Source organism: Cucumis melo, chromosome 4 (genome assembly GCF_025177605.1).
Source record: "Cucumis melo cultivar AY chromosome 4, USDA_Cmelo_AY_1.0, whole genome shotgun sequence".
NCBI lineage: Eukaryota > Viridiplantae > Streptophyta > Magnoliopsida > Cucurbitales > Cucurbitaceae > Cucumis > Cucumis melo.
Window position 1 is genome coordinate 12165853 of NC_066860.1, and position 17583 is coordinate 12183435.

Consider the following 17583-nt stretch of genomic DNA (forward strand, 5'->3'; position numbering starts at 1 on the left):
TGGTTTTCGTGTATCAATCTGTAAACATGCAAAATAAATGAATTAGCATTCATGAAAATTATTATACCCACAAAAGGAATAGTTTAATATATAACATATTGAATCCGAGATGACAATGCTTTCCCTATTTACAATTTCTCTCATAAACTTCATAACATAGTATCCACATTCAGTGCTCCCAACTTGTAATGGACACTATAAAAACAAAAAAATTAGAATAACAGACTAATCCTAATTGCTAGTAGTCTACAAAATGAGGTGGATAACATTTAACAACAACCAAGCATTTTCCAACTCAACAAGTCAGAAACAACCTCTTCCAAAACTCAGTAAAGCCCCAACTTCCTATATATGTACCACCACATAACAACTATTATATAGTCACTAAATGCTTTTAAAGATGACAGTTGCAAATTGTGATTGCAAACATTCTAATATTTCATGTCCTAGCGTGTCGAGAAAGAAAATATTGTACTTAGGAAGGTGAGAGGGGTGTTGAAAGAATTCAACTCACTTCAACCTCAAGATCATCTGGTTTCTCCCCTTATAAAGTGGCCTATAGGTATGAAAATACAAGACTGTTGACCTCTAAAAAGGTTCCATAGAAGAAACAAAGCAAAAATGACCATGAGATTTCAACATACATTTAGGTTTAAAAATTGTAAAAAGCAATTGCCTCTGTCTATGTTTGACCAAAGACTACACCAGTAAAAGACAATCTCTCAAACACGTAAAACCCTGGCTCCAACAATAAAGACCACTTAATACTCCCTCTATCCATAACTGTATTAAAAGCAACTTTACTTCAAGAATTAAGAAATACTCATTATCTTCCTATGAGTTATAATTGCATGAGAATGACGGTCCTTCTAGTCTATGTTGGGTTTTTGCTTATACTTAGACAAGGAATATTTCCAATTCAGAAAAACCAATTTGTCCAAAAAAAATAAAAAAGAAAAAAAGAAAAGAAGAAAAGTTTAAGAAGGCAGCATATGTCCCAATCCATAACAAGATAACTAAAATGAGTAAAAGGATGTGAAGCTCTCGTGAGAAGAAGAAAGAAGCCTTGATCACCATCCAATGCTTAGAGGTAAGGTGATGGAAAAAATAAAGCATTAAAGATATGCAGCAGCGGAATTTAAAGGATCATGCTTTACTCTATATGCATCTAAACGATTTAGAAGTTAACATGCATCTACCATGCGATGAACCTAAACGAAAAGAGAGGAAGGTAAACGATGTACTTACCTTTATAGTTCTCAACTTCTTCTTTGGTCCAAAACTTCTTCTCTTCCTGAAAATCACGAGCAAGGACGACCACCAAGCTGACCTACTATGCTCAGGGCCAAGAACGGAGTTGTGGGACTCGGTTATGCAAAGAGAATTTTAGAGAGAGATGAGAGTCAATCGTTTAGGTGTTTTTCGAGAGAAAACCTCATCATTTTCTCATTCGGTAATGAGAAGTTTTATATGAAATTTACATGCAAAATTGCATGTAAATTATTTCATATCTTATCAACATCTAATTAATTCATTAACTCTTTAATGAAATTAGTGGCTTTAAATTCATAATAATTTTCCACATTTCCCATTAACCATTAATTAATACTGTAACGACCTAACTTTCCAAACTAAGCTGAGATCATCACTTACGGCTAGACTCACAGTAAAACACATAAACTCATAAATAGACCTGTTTACGATTCATTAAAAATGTTCACAATATCACAAAAATAGTTTCGGGCTCTAATTTTCAATCACGTTTCCAAAAGTTTCGAAATATAGTTCACAGAATCAGTAAAACAAAACAACCAATCAAATGTTCTAACCATGACTCCATTTAATTCTCAAAAGAAATAGAAATTAACAAACACGTCAGCGGAAGCATAAGGAAACTAGACGCGTCCACATGGCCTTCACGCATCCTTCTTGCCCCTCCCCGGTCTGCCCCTCGCCATACCCTTACCTAAAAAGTTAAAGAGAAAATGGTGAGTATAAGAATATACCCAGTAAGGGACCCACTACTGGGCCCGTTAGGGTAATAACAGGTAGCTTTCTATTAAGGGGTACCCTACATAAACAGTCTAGTGGTTCTGTAGAACGCACATATCAATCAGTCTAGTGATCCCGTCGGATGCACATATTAGTCTCGTGATCCCGAAGGATGCACATATCAGTCTAATGATCCCAAAGGATGCACATATCAGTCTCGTGATCCCGTGCCTATCCGCAGAAACAACTCATTAACTTTACATAATATTAAGAATATACCCAGTAAGGGACCCACTACTGGGCCCGTTAGGGTAATAACAGGTAGCTTCCTATTAAGGGGTACCCTACATAAACAGTCTAGTGGTTCTGTAGAATGCACATATCAATCAGTCTAGTGATCCCGTCGGATGCACATATTAGTCTCGTGATCTCGAAGGATGCACATATCAGTCTAATGATCCCAAAGGATGCACATATCAGTCTCGTGATCCCATGCCTATCCGCAGAAACAACTCATTAACCCGACAACACACCTTAACTTTACATAATATTAAGATTTCATACTCCATCGACATACTATTCCAGTTCACAACATAGCCCATCAACGTAACTACAATACACAGAACATCTGGGCATCCGTGCCTATCCGCAGAAACAACTCATTAACGTATATAAGCACATAGGATACAACTAATGATCACATTACCTTTAATTAATCAAGAGCATATAAGTGATATGTACTAGTCAAACATGCGTCAATCAATTCAATACAGTTACTATCGTATAATTCCCATGTGGGTTACTACGTTTCCAGTCTCGGTCCGAGGTCCAGTAGTAAGAAATCCCTTACCTGAAATTTGGCTATACTCCTTGATCGAGTTCACGTCCAACGAATCCACCTAAACAAAATCATAAGGATTTAAACAATGACACTAGTAAAAGTCACTTTTAAATCGTGCTAAACCACATCCATTGACGTACCCAAGTAAAGGAGAGCTATCTCCAATTAAGCGTGCCGTGAAACCCAAGAACTCAAGCGTCAACTCTCTAACACCTTCAAGGAACGAAAGGTAACACAACCAATAAGTTCCACGTTTTATTTGAATATCTACTTGAATCGGCTATAGCCACGTTAGGAAACTCATTAAGTAATCCTTACCAAAGACTCACCGTGACCCGACGTAGAAGGAAAGTGGCTTAGTTCAGCTCGGGAAACAAGGAGGTCAGCTTGGCTTGGGAGGCGGCTTGGCTCGGCTTGGCTTGGTTCAGCAAGCAGTTCGGCTCGGCTCGCGGCTTGGCTTGCTTCAGCTTGCGGCTCAGCTTGCGGCTCAGTTGGCTCGGCTCGCGGCTTGGCTTGATCCAGCTCGCGGCTTGGTTCGGCTCAGCTTGCGACTTGGCTTGATCCAGCTTACGGCTCGGCTTGGCTTGGCTCGACTTGGTTCAGCCGCGGCTCAGCTCGGTTTGCTTAACTCGACTTGGCTCAAACGTTTGTAGCCAGCGCACACGCGAACGGCTACTTTCTGCTCCACGTGACGACGGTCGAAAGGGGGACACACGGCGGTTCTAGGACGAAGAAGATGAAGGCAGAGGAGTTGACGGACGACCGACTGCGGCAGAGAGGGTTGACTCCCTTGCATTTATCCGAAGCTGCCGGTGTAGAAAGGTCGTCACCTGTGCGGACGACGGTAACGGAGAAGAAACGTTGAAATGCACAAAAGAGGATGGCGGTGCTGTCGGCTGAACGAAGGAAAAGGTCGGGATGGAAAGGTGTGCGTGCTGGCGCTGTTGGGAAAGAAGGAGAAGATTGGGGCCGCGGCTATGCTTGCCGGGTGAAGGAGCTGAAGAAGAAGAAGAAGAAGAAGAAGAAAATCGCGGGGGGGGAGGGAGTCTGGCGGCGCGCGGCTTTTAGGTTTGAAAAAGAATATATATATATATATATATATATATATATATATATATATAATAATTAATAATAATATAATATAATGTAATATAATATAATTTATATTATATTACTATTATATTATTTTATAACATATTATATTATAAAAAAATTTGTACCCTTCATTTTTTTTCTTTTCTTTTCTCTTTTAAACCAAAAAAAGAATTTAGCACCCAAAATTTTAAATTCTCGAAAATTAACATAAAAATATTAAAACTTACCTCGAAATTTGGGGCATTACAAATAAAGTAATTAGCCAAAGGGGCATTTTGGTCATTTGACCAACTTAAGTCAAAGTCAAACTTTGACTTTCCCCGTCTTGACTAATTCTAACCTCCCGGTATGAATCAGTATTCATTTTTCTAAAATTCAAATCATATTTGAATATAAATCCGGTCAAAGTTCAAAATCAACATATTGACTTTTGACCGTTTTCTAAACTTTTCAAGCTTTTAAATATGAATCTATATTCATATTTATTTAAATCATATTTAAACACAAAACTGACTTATATCTTATATATATTTGTCCGTTTCTCTCTCTTATCTTTATTCGAACAATTCGAATTACTTCAACATACTTGTTTTTTGTTGAATCCATATGAGCTAGCAGGAGAACCTAATGGACCTATAGATCATGGGCTCCAACGATCTGAGTGTAACGACCCGTCTTCTTATACTAAGTCGAAGCCATTACTAATTTAAAAGATAAATAAAATTTGTAAAGTTTGGATAAAAATAAAACAAACCCTCAAAATTTTCATTTCAAAGCATAAACAAATGTGGCTAGAGATAAGTATAAAAATAAAATTCTAACTCGGGCCCTATCTAATTTTAAAGAAATAAAAAATAAATAATAAACAAAAATGCAAATATTAAAGTTTGAACTAGGACATAAAGCGGAAGCAAGAGATCCCTATGGCTCGCCACGGTCACTTCTGGTCGCTCGTTAGCTTGCCTTTGCCCTTACCTCTGCCCCTGCCTGAAAATAGAAATGGAAAGAGTGAGTATAAAATACTCAGTAACGGACCCACTACTAGTCCCACTAGGTGCCTGTTAACTTCCTATTAGAGTCCTGAAAGTGGCACCAAAGAACTGGCACGTTCTCAAACACGTGCAACACGTGATCCCGGAGGAACAATAACTGGTCTTCGGTGAACCCAAAGAAACACCTAGGACAAACTGGTTTGTAGTGTACCTGGAGGAAACACTAAGACAATCGGGCTAGGAGTGATTCCGTCGAATTACTTGAATCATGTCTATGTCAATGCCAGACTGGTGGTCTCGTCGGACTGCGCAGTCCTAAAAAGGTGGTGATCCCGAAGAACACCCATGCAGGTACGACTCTAATAGGATAAGCTAACATACACCCTAGCCATAACATGCACATAACAAACCATCATCACATCATCAAGTCATGTCATATCATCATGCCACATCACATCATCATGTCATATCATGTCATCATGTCATCATCATGTCAATTAATTATATCATCATTAATTGCCATGTCATTATGCAATCTAGTCACCAGTATGCATAACTACAAATACATGCGATCTCTTAATTTCATTCGTAGGTCTAGTAGTAGAATCTCTTACCTGGAGATTTGCTCAACGAATTCTAGTAGTAAAATCACGCTTCCTAAGCAGTGAAAGTCCTAAATGGTTAGGAAATAACAATTTAATAACCTAACCTTCACGGAATTAAAGTCCAAAAATTATTCGAAGCAACTTACCCAAGAGCAAGGTTGCAATAATTTCCTTTAATCAGAAGAGGTTCCACAGCCCAACTCCAGTTGGTCCAACCGGTCCTTTAGGATAAAATAATTTAAATTTAATCCAAAATTAAATCATTTAGGTCAAAAGATTAATCTTGGTTTGGCATACCAAAAACCCAATCACAACTTACCAAAACAGGTAAAAAGGTCAAAAATAGGCTAGGCGGCTCAACAATAACTGGACGGCTCGGCTGGATGGTAGAAACGGCTCGCGGACGGCTGAGGCAGGCGGCTCCAGGCGCACGACTCGGCTAAGGCACGCGCGGCTCACACGACGGCTGGCACATGCTCGGGTGAAGGCGCGGATTGGGTTCGGTTTGCGAAGAAGGGACGCGAGTCGGGTTTCGATCTGTGGAGAAGGGGTGCGGGTCGGGTTTCGGTCTGTGGAGAAGGGACGTATACACGGCCGACGGTTTCAGAGCAGGTCGACTATGCGACAATGGACGATCGGAGAAGGTTCGTTGACAGCACTATCACCCGGCAAACAACAACGTTGCACGGATGGGTCGGCTCGGACGGCGCGGCTGGGCTTGCAACGGCAGCTGACGGAAAGCTCGGGTAGACGACTATGCTCCACTCCCGGCGGCAAGGACAGAATGGTCCGTGGCTGGCTTCGGCTTGGTTGCGTCGGACGACTGGCTGATCGAGAGGACGACGCGACAAATAGGGTGGCGGGTCGCAACGGCCAACGGTGAGGAATAAGGTGGCGGCGGCGATTTAGGGTTAGGGTTTTCTCCTTCTTGGTGAAGAAGATGATGGGGCATTAATTCCACATCCCAATACCCAATTTAAATAAAATAATTCCTTTTACTTTTTTATTATACCTTATTCTCTTTCCCCAAAATCTTCACACTCTCTCTCTTCATTTAGAATCATCAAATCTCCCTTATCTTCAAACAAATATCTCTACCAATTTCATTATCCAAATAAAATAATTATTATCTTCAAAACTTAATTAATTACACAACCAAAATATCATTAATCAAGTTTCCTCAAATACATCCAATTAACACAACTCCCAAGCACCACCACCATTAGATATTTTCTTAATGTCTAATAAAAATCAACTATTCATAAATCACTTAATTCAAAACATCCAAAATTTCAATCACTACACTTAAGATAATAAAATTAAATTCCAAAATTTTGGAGCGTTACACCGATATTAACTGGCTAAACTCTTTTAGACTAAAGTTAATCAATATTCGTTAACTAAAGAGTCATTCCACTAAAGAGTCATTCCACTAAAGACTCTTAGTTGCACTCCCCTCACTATAGATATATTTCTGTCCACCTAATATAACCATAATGGGTAAGTCGATCATTCACAAGTTGTTCGGAATCTTGGCTAGGTCAAAATATCGTTTTACCCCCTATCTATCCACTCGGTCTTATCCCTGAAATGGGAGACTTATTAGGCCAGCGATGTTGAGCTGCCCTCACCTATGCAGATCTAAGGATACTACTGAATGAACATAAGTTCATAGTTAGCTCAGGATTAAGATCAAGTTACCTAGGTCATCATAAATGAAATAGTTAGTTTATAGTTTACATAGTTATAACTAAAAGTGACTACTACGTGGTTCCAGTCTTATGCAAACCATTTACATAGGATGCCCCCACTCCCATGTCTCTACATGAACGGTTCAGGATTACATCGTTTGTACTAACTACGGGGTGGGCCATATCCATAGTGTTTATCCAGAATAAGGCACCCAACCTTACTCATACACTATAGACCATTTGGGCTATTAACTTGAACTTAATCCATGTTTATGTCTCCATATAAAGTTCAAGTATATATGACAAACTAGTAAATAGCCTCGGGACCTTAAAAATTATTGGTTTTAAGATTATAGCATTCAATAATAAATTTTATTGAATCAAATAACAAAGTATGAGTTTTAGGACACAAATTATAATATAAGGTTTTCATTAGCATGCCCCAGACAGTAATGTAACATATCAATTATTGTCAACTCTATGACTGGATCATACCTATTTGCTAACACAATGGATTACCGTTATTTTTTATTATTGATAAAGAAAAAATTTGAGAAATTATTCAGATTCCATTCCAGTGATATCGAATGAAGCTTTAAAAAAATGCAGGAAAATAATAAAACGAATGAATAAAGACATGATTCAAATTTTACAATGATAATGGACACAATATTTTGATACTTGGGATGTCAAATATTTTTTTTGTCGACAAAATACCTAATAGATTTCCTAAATGACCATGTACACGAACACGGTCCGCAAAGGAAAGTAGATCTCCATGAGTTAAAACAACAACTTGTTTATCATCTGTTAGAAGAATGAAAATAGTTATTCTTTCTCACTAGCATAGCAACGGGAAAATAAAAAGACAAAATGAACTGGAAAAAAGAAAAAGATTAGACATACAACGTGCAACCATTGTGAAATGTGTGATAAATACCAAACTTTACTCGGCAAAAATAGTTTGGTTCTTGTCTTTCAAATGTGGAGTATGAATGTATACATATTGATAGGTCACAGCAGGTCCCCAAATACAAATTCTCATTACTCAGTCTGTTAAGCCAAGTTGGAGATATAGAAGTCAGATACAATAGTAAGTAGAAGAAAAAAAGCTCAGCAAAAACAGAAAAAAAGCTCATACTCGTTGATAACGAGTATAGCTCAAACTAAACACGAGCATATCGGTATATTTAGAGTAATACTGTAAGTATATCAATTTTTACTAAAGGTTAAATATAAACTTCAGCACTTCGTCCCATTCCTAGAATTTTTTTGGGCAAATTGACCATCGACCACTCACAATAAGTAAATAATATAGAATTTTCCAATTTTTTCTGGATCAAGATAGGCTCATCAATCATCGTATTTATAAAAATCAGTATTAAAATTATAAGGGGAATTATAATAGGTAGCAATTTTTAGAATAATTATTAAGTATGTAGCAATATTTTAAAAAAATTGCAAATATAGCAAAATCTATCAGTGATACACTTCTATCGTTGATAGACTCTTATGGTTTATCAGTGATAGACCAACATTTGCTACATAGTCTATCGGTGATAGACTCCTATCATCGATAGATTTCGACATATTTTGCTATATTTGCAATTTTTTTAAAATGTTGCTATATACTTAATTATTTTGAATATAATTGCTAAATTTGCAACTATCCCAAATTATAAATTATTCTCCAAATACAGAATATTAAAAAAAAAAAGAATCATCATAGTTTAACACGTATAAAATAATTCCAAATTCTTCCAAGAAACAAGAATATTTTTAAAAAAATCATCAGTACTCTTCTCGACATGATATTATAACTCATTATGAGTGGGTAATTTCACATCCGTATGATAAATACGAGCAATTGAATGCAGTCATTATCACTCTGTCATAATCCTTCTGTTTACCATCGTCATCTAGTGATTTAAGAACTGAAAGGCCATCAACAACAAATATGACAAAATTGATTACTCTGATCACCCAAGAACGGGGGAAGCTTTGGCGAGCTTTACACCTCATTTTATTTATGAAATTCCAAGCATCAGATTTCCTAGGAAGTTATTTACAGAAATGAATGAATTTTGTAAGGATTGAATTTAAAAATGTTGGTAGAAGGAAAATGTTTTGATGTTAAAATTTTAATCATTTGGGTATGAGACTGGAAATGGCATGTATATGGTGATGGGAAGGACAAGCCCAATAAAGTAGAGAAACATACAAAATAAAGTAAGGTGCAGTAAAGCATAAACAAAGATAATCAAATAGTATCCCAAAATTAGATATGCAGTGGAGTGACAATTGAATGTCACAAACAAACACATATGGAAATATAAAAAAGTTACCTCAGGCAGGAAGCATCAGATTCAAGAGAGGCGTGAATAGCACCATCCTCATATTTGCAACAGGTTGAGTAACGATGGGTTGGGTTTAAGGTGGAGTAGAAAATGGAACCTTATTCTCTTTTCATTGTGGAATTCAACTCTAGCATTCTATGCAAGGCAAGAAAACTACTAAGAACAAACGGACTCGAGGCAGAAAGGAAAAAAGAAACAAAATTAAGATTTCATTTCATCAATACACAACACACAAAGGAAAGAAACCAATTTTAAAATATAAAGGAAAAATTAATGGAAACTGAGAGATAATTGTTTACCACTTACTCGTCCATGGGGAAGGCGTGGAGAGAAAAAATTGGGTCTTCTTTGAAAGCAAACATATATGAAAGGAAATACAGGAATTTTCACAAATGAAACAATAAATAAATAACAAAAAAATCATCTGTATTAATAATAATTAAGGAGTTGGATCATCTAAAACAAAGTATTACAAAAAAGTTCGCAACAAAGTATATATTTATGTACTAAGACTTTTTGCAACAGACTAAGGGACTTTGAAAATGCTAAATAGCAGTGGAACGAGAGACCAGACAATTTAAAATATGTTGAGAATTACAAAAAATATGGGCAAAGGAAAGATATTTCTAGAACCATAAATTTTAATTCAACTCAGAACAAAAATGCTTTCAAGTTGAGAAACAATATCAGTATTATCATCACTATGCTTCATTTAGGATGTAAGAAAAATTATCAACAACGTCAAATTCGTAAGCCGAGATTCTACCTACCTTTCCAAGAGCGCAGGTCGTCGACATCAACTGCTGCTATATTAATTTGCAAATAGTGTTTGTAGCTTTCAAAAACCATTGGTAAGACGAAGCTCGACAAGAAATTTTGTTGGCAAGATGACGCTCGATAAGGTGCTCGACGACGGAGCAATGTTTGGAAGATGGAGCGACAGGCGACGAGTTCACAGCAGACGACACACTCGAAGAAATTGAAGAAACAATTAGGGGAGGTGCGCATGAGAAATTTGGAAATTTTGATCAATTTAGGGTTTAATTTTATGAAATATTTAATATTTTATTTATTTTATTACTTAGTAAAAACGTCAAGAAATTTGGAAAATAACTCCCTTCTCCTTTTCTCCTTTTTATAAAAATTCTTGACGTTTTAAAACGTTAAGAATTTAATTGATATAACTTGACATTTTTAAAACATTTAGAAAAAGTGCATATTACTTGACGTTTACAAAACTTCAATAATGTTGAATTCATAAATATTCTTAGCGTTTTAGAAAATGTCAAAAATTTAATAGATAATCTTTGACGTTTTTAAAATGTCAAGAAAAAGTACATATTACTTGATGTTTAAAAAACGTCAAGAAATCTGAAAATTGGTCTTTCATAAAAATTCTTGACGGTTTCTCCTTCCAATTACCCCTTTCTTAACGGTTTTTTCAAAAAACATCAAGAAATAAAAACTACAACCGTCAAGAAAGTTCTTTTTTTCTAGTAGTGGATGTGAGCATTAGTTGCTTATGTTATCATGATACTTTTAAGTCTATGCGTTACCATTACTTTTATAGACTTAAAATCTAAATCAATATGAAGAGATATTTTTAAAGAAAAAATAACAATATAGACAACAAAAGTCATCATAAAGAAAACATATCTCTAATTCTGACAATAGACCTTAGATAGCAATGAATTTATGAAATATACTTGTAAATCCTTGTCGTTTAAGACTTAATTTCTAAATATAATGATAATGATTAACTTCTAGTCGGCCTCATACTCATATTTTTGCATTTAAGAAATTTGAATGAATTTTCAAAGCATGAAATTTTGTAAAGAAAATTTGGTAACATGTATTAAATTAGTTAATCTATAGTGTTTTGATTTTTTTTTTATTTACACCATTTACAGTTTTTTCGATTACATAGTGTGCCTCCAACAAAAAAAAACTCATAGATTTTCCTCCATCCATTGGGCTAATGTGTTGTTATTTTTACTAAGCCATTTTCGAAGGAAAAAGGTTCAGAAAGTAGCTTGGTTGTGCTATTCTTATCATATACGAAGAGCGAGTAATATTTGGCTCTATGAGCGTCCTTACAGGCTTCCCAAGTGGCTCATCTGATTGTGTAGTCTAATATTTTTGTTTGTTATTCTAAGTGGCTTAGGTCTATTTTTTATGATTCTCTCTTTCAACCGTTTTTCTTTAGTTCTATGAACTTTTCTATTGTGTGTCTTCCAGGTTCTTTGTTTTTCATTTATTATGATTCTGTCTGGATTAGGACAGAATCATAATAACACGGTTTATTTTATTATAATACAATTGCATTAGGAAAAAAATTAGTTTTTAAGATAGGTATATATTTCGTAATTTTGTTATTGTAACTTTTCCATTTGGGATTGTCATAATTGCATACCTTCTTTAGTTAAAAGCATTAAATATTTTTCTATTATATAAGGGTTTGTGTAGAGATATAATAAAATTATCCACATCAAACGAACTGCAAAAGAAACCCTTAAAATTAATCATGGCCGCTAAGTTCTCTCTCAAGTTCGCTTTCTTGGCAGTAATGGTTTTGTTTGTATTCTTTGGATCTGGTACAACCTCAACTTTCCACTCTTTTGTCTTAAACTTTATTAGGTTTACAATTATTTTTAAAAGTAACCCTTTCAACTTTTTAATAATTTAATCCTAATACTTTGTTTTCGTTTTGTTATTTTTTATTTAATATACTGTGTTGTTTCTATACCATTTAGTATAGAATTTTAACATTGGATTAAAACACATTTGACTTATATTCTAGCTAACATTTCACAAAACAAAGTCAGATTTTAAGAACTATCAATCCGTTTGATGATCATTTGATTTTAGAATTTCGATTATTGAATTTTAAGCCCTATAAACCCCTCTTCCACTCTTTATATTTCTTTGTTTTATTATCCTACCCTTTACCAACATTTCAAAAATTAAACTATGTTTTGAGTAATAATGAAAAGAAATTTTTGAAAAGTAGATTTCTGTGTTGTGAAACTTGTATTCAACTATTATACTTGAGAAGAATGGAAAATATGATAGTAAACTTTAGTTCACATTGTACTTATGTTTTGAATAACAAAGCTAATTTTGAAAACTATGGTTTGATTCAATAGCCATAAGATTTTTAGTTTTTTATTTTTAGAAATAAGCTAAAAGAACCATACTACACTTGCAAATTTTTTATCTCACTTCATATCGATGTTTTTAAAAACAAAACCAACTTTTTTAAAACTAATCATTTGTTTACCTGATTATAAACTTTTTTTTCTTAAGAGTTAAGCTTATAATAAAATACTATTTTTTACATAAATTTCTATATTTTTCTTTTCCTAACTTTTTAATGTCTTTCCAAAATCCAAGTCAAGTTGGAAATATTCTAGAGATATTTTTAATTATAATAAAATAAATTAAAATATTTATAACATCTAACAAAATTTTGGATTTATTGATAAACTTTTTGTCAATCAAAATGATTAATGGAAGCATACCAGACTCTAAAATGTAAAACTTTGTTATATTTTGTAAATATTTTGTCAAATTTACTATTTTAACAATTCTCTAACATTTTATATAATGTTAAAAACGATAATTGAAATATTTGAAGAAAAAAAACCTAAATGTAAAAATCATAAAACTAAAAATGACGTTACTTATCAAACATGACCCACTTTATTTTTCAAATATTTAGTTAGTAGTTCGTTTGTGATCTAAATTTTGACAAAATAAAAGATAGAACTGTTATCAAAGGAACCTCATTAATAATATATTTGGTGTATGTATACAGCGGCAAGCAAGCCATTAGGTGGAAAAGCAAGTTATCTTAAACAAATTGAATGCAGGACTCAAGCTGATTGTGGTGACCCCAAAAAGTGTTTTTGTGATAGTTTTTCTGGTCTCTGCTATTGCAATAGGAAGTTATTTAAAACCAACACTGATCAGAAGATGAATTACTATAAAGGAGATCAAAACTGAAGTACCAGTGAAGAAATAATAATCAATTAATCGTTTAGCATATACTATTTACAGCTTGATCAGTATGAGATGATATGATGTTATAGATTTTACAAATTCAATAAACTATCAACTTTATTACTTTTGGACTTTATAAGAGTTCAAAGGAATAAGATTATGACCCAATTTGGTGTATTTTGAGTACGATTACATGTTTAATTCTTGTGTCATTCATTATTACCAGTAAAATTACATCTATTGATGCTTGCAAAATTTTAAATTACTTAATGTTATTATGAAACAAAAAAATGTTAAGTACGTAATTTTTTTTCCAGAAAATGTCAAGAAAAAAGAAATAGAGGTTCACGAAATGTATCGGATTTATTCACTATAACAACATAATACAAGGATAGTTAGAATGCAACCAAGTTGACTGATTGTAGCAAAAAATGAATAGCTAATGAATAGTTTGAAGGCATAAGAGTCCTACACATAAGAAGATTCAACATAATTATAACTCAAATTAATTGGAAGCTAAAAAATATGAGTACAATGGCAAAAGTACACAAAAAACATTTCTAGATTTTAAGATATTCACCTCTAAAGTAGAGTTAAGGTTCTAGTTGAAAATGGTGTTCTGGGTAATGTTGGTATTTGGTCGAGTGTGACGAGTTGCTAGGTGAGATGGACATACGTTTTAGGTTAAAAAAGGTTAGAATGTGTGTTGGGTCTATGTTAGATGCACAGCCCGCGTGCAAGGCAAGCAATGTGCAAAAAGCGCACGACCAAGCTAGCGCGCGACAAGCCATGTGCACGAGAAGGGCCACGTGAGACTTATGAGGCATGCGCAACAAGTCCCTTGCAAGCTTAGCACATGGAAAGGCCTGCCTAAATCTTGCTTGTGCATGGCATCCACTGGCACCAATCCCTGCGCTCCAGCCCATGTCAATGGCTGATTTTGGTTAAATTTGGAAAATGATTAAAGGGAATTAAATTGAATTATTCTCTGTTATTTCAGGTTAAGAGGAGATCATGCATATTTCCAAGCCGAGAGTTTAAGCTACCTTTTTTGAGTGACAAACTATTTCTAAATAAATCTTCTAAATAAGTTTTACATGGTATTACTTAAGAATAATTCAAAATGATTATTGAACTATAGTGATTATGATATCTTGATTTGCAAGCATGTTTAGAAAAAGTATTTAAGTATGCTTGTTTAGAAAATGTTTTCAAAACATGAGTTCAAAAATGTTTAGCAAAAGCACGTATTTATTGAGAGATTGTTGATGAGATTAGCAAACTATATTTATGATAATGTTTTAAGTTTCTGAAACAGATTTACTTAATGTATTAGAAAGATGTTGAAAATGTTGGAATTTATGTCCTAAAACTCGTAGTTTGTAATCATATTATATTCAATAAAGTTGTTCTTGAGAAATTGAATACTATAATCTTAAATCCAATAAACTAAGATCCCAAGACTATTTTAAATAAATTTGAACTTTATGTAGAGACATAAAAATGGATTAAGTTCGAGTAATAACACAAATAGTCTATAGTATATGAATAAAGGTTGGGCGCCTTATCTAGAGATATTATGAATGCGGCCCGCTTTGTAGTTAGTACAAATGAGGTAATCCTAAATGTAGAGACATGAAAGTGGAGGCATCCTATGTAAAGGGTTTACATAAGACAGAACCATGAATTAGTCACTTTTACGTGATAATGTCGTTTACTGTTCAAAACTAACTATCTCGATTATTGAGAACCTAGGTAACTTAATCTTAATCCTTAGCTAACTGTGAACTCCTGTTCACACGAGATTATCCTTAGATCTGCATAGGCGAGGGCAACCTATTAGCGTTGGTCCAATAAGCCTCTCATTTCAAGGGTAAGATCGGATGGATAGATGAGAACATAGGGTGCAAGACGAAATTCACTCCTACCCGCTTTAGGGCTAGTAGATATGTTGTTCCCTTAAGGACTGAATCCAAGTCTTGAACAAAGGGGCCACATCCTCTTATTGGTCCAAGAGGGATTCGGCTTACAGGTTATACCTTAAACCAATTGTTCAATAGTGGATTAATGGGACTTAAGGAGAAAGATGTAGTCTTTGAGGTAAAACTGTACTTTTCGACCCAGCCAAGCTTTGGAGCAACCTATATATGAAGGATTATCTTACTGATCATGGTTATTTCAGATGGACACAAATATATCTATAGTGAGGGGAGTGCAACTACGGGACTTTAGTGGAATGACCCGTAAGTTAATAAATGTTGATTAGCTCGGTATAAAAAGTTTAGCCCGTTAATCTCGGATCGTTGGAGCCCATGATCTATAGGTCCATTAGGTTCCCCTGGTAGCTCATATGGAATAAACTTATAACAGTATGATGGAATGAGTCGAATTGTTTTAAATAGGAAAGGAGAGAGAAATTGACAAGTATATTTGATGCTTAAATAGTATTTAAATATTAAAGATATAAATGCGGATTCATACTCGGAAGCTCGAAAAAGATGGAAATAATCAAAGTTGTAAAAAGTCAAAATGTTGACTTTTGACTTTAGAAAAGCCAAACTTTGACTGGCAATATATTCAAATGTGATTTGAATCTTGAGAAAATAAACGTGGATTCATGCTCGTAAGGTTAAAATTAGTCAAGACAGACAAAATTGTAAAAATTCAAAATGTTGACTTTTTGGTTTGAAAAGTCAAAGTTTGACTTTAACAAAATGACAATTTTACCCTTTGACCAAAGTTAGTGGAAAAATCCAAAATTTTGTTGGATAAACCTACTAACTATAGTGGGCTGGGTGTTAACACACTATGAAGACATTAAGCCCACTAATGGTTAGTGTATTATGTGTTGTTGGACTATGTGTTTGCATGCACATGCAACCTTGCATTTCAATTCTTTATAAATTGGGCTCTTGGGGCCTTAAGGAAAGTGCCTGACAATTTTCTCTAGAACAAAAATTGGGCTACTATTTTTCTAAAATAAAAAAATAAAACCCAACCCTTTTGCATATTTTTCCATCTTCTTTCTCTCTCCCGGTTTCCTTCATCCAACGTGTCCCACAACCCAGTTCTGAGTCTGAAGGATAGTAGTTCAACCTTAGTGGTGGTTCAAGCATGAATCAGAGCTTCAAACGTAAGTTTTCTTTAAAAAACCCTATATTTTATCTTATTTCGATTTAGGGTTTATTGTTAATTAATTGCAATTAGGGTAGAATTTCGGTCTTTCTTTCGTCCTGCTCATTTAATTTCTATCAGGAAAAGCATGAGTTTATTAACCTCATTTATGAATAACAAATGATTTCTATGAATGGTTTCAGGCATAAGTGTCAAGCTTAGGTTTTATGGTGAAATTTATATATGAGCACATTATGATCGTTTTTATAAAATGTAGTTAAAACAATATCATTTTAAGTAAGTATTATTTTTAGATTTTCAGCTTTCCACGAACAATCTGAGTAAGCATGAGTTTTACAAAAGACAAAGATAGCATGCACGTTTAATGTTTTCATATGACTTCCTAAGATTTTTGTTAACGACATGACTGAGATATTGAGCTCGAGGCTATATGCTACCATGTTAACACAGGTTAGATTCTGTTGTTGACGTTGAATGTACTCCATAACAACGATGTTGTTGTAAGTGCTAGGCAGGCTCCACTACATCATAGAGCTAGTAAACGTTGGTTGTACTGGGTGTGTCCTACACAACATAGATTTGTCATGTTATTTAAATGTTTTGATATACTTGATAAGGTTTGCTAGATTTCAATGATGTACATGATGAGTATTTGAGAAAGCTGTTATTATTATTAGACATTTATATTTACAACTTTATTAAATAGATTTATATGTATAAATTTTTCATATGTCGTGATGTCTAAAATTACAGTTTTAAACTGAGTTACTCACAGAGCTTTATAGCTTACCCTTCCAAAATATTTTTCCCATGTTTCAGTTAGAGATTGAGCTTCTAATGCCTAATAGACTGCCTTAGTCTACTGAAGCTCTC

The 17583-nt window shown here is 34.4% G+C and overlaps 1 long non-coding RNA gene across 3 annotated transcripts; it reads right to left on the reverse strand.

Moving 5' to 3' along the window:
• Positions 1 to 1642: 1642 nt before the first annotated feature.
• LOC127148791 (uncharacterized) lies at positions 1643 to 10033 on the reverse strand. Of its 3 annotated transcripts, XR_007819896.1 has the most exons (4): positions 9873 to 10033; positions 9562 to 9708; positions 7934 to 8023; positions 1643 to 1966 (listed from the first exon to the last, which is right to left on the reverse strand). It is a non-coding gene; the product is annotated as an uncharacterized LOC127148791 (long non-coding RNA). The 3 variants fall into 3 exon arrangements; XR_007819894.1 differs by lacking the exon at positions 7934 to 8023 and having other exon boundaries at positions 1662 to 1966; positions 9873 to 10018; XR_007819895.1 differs by lacking the exon at positions 1643 to 1966 and having other exon boundaries at positions 7686 to 8023; positions 9873 to 10026.
• Between the last annotated feature and the right edge of the window lie 7550 nt (positions 10034 to 17583).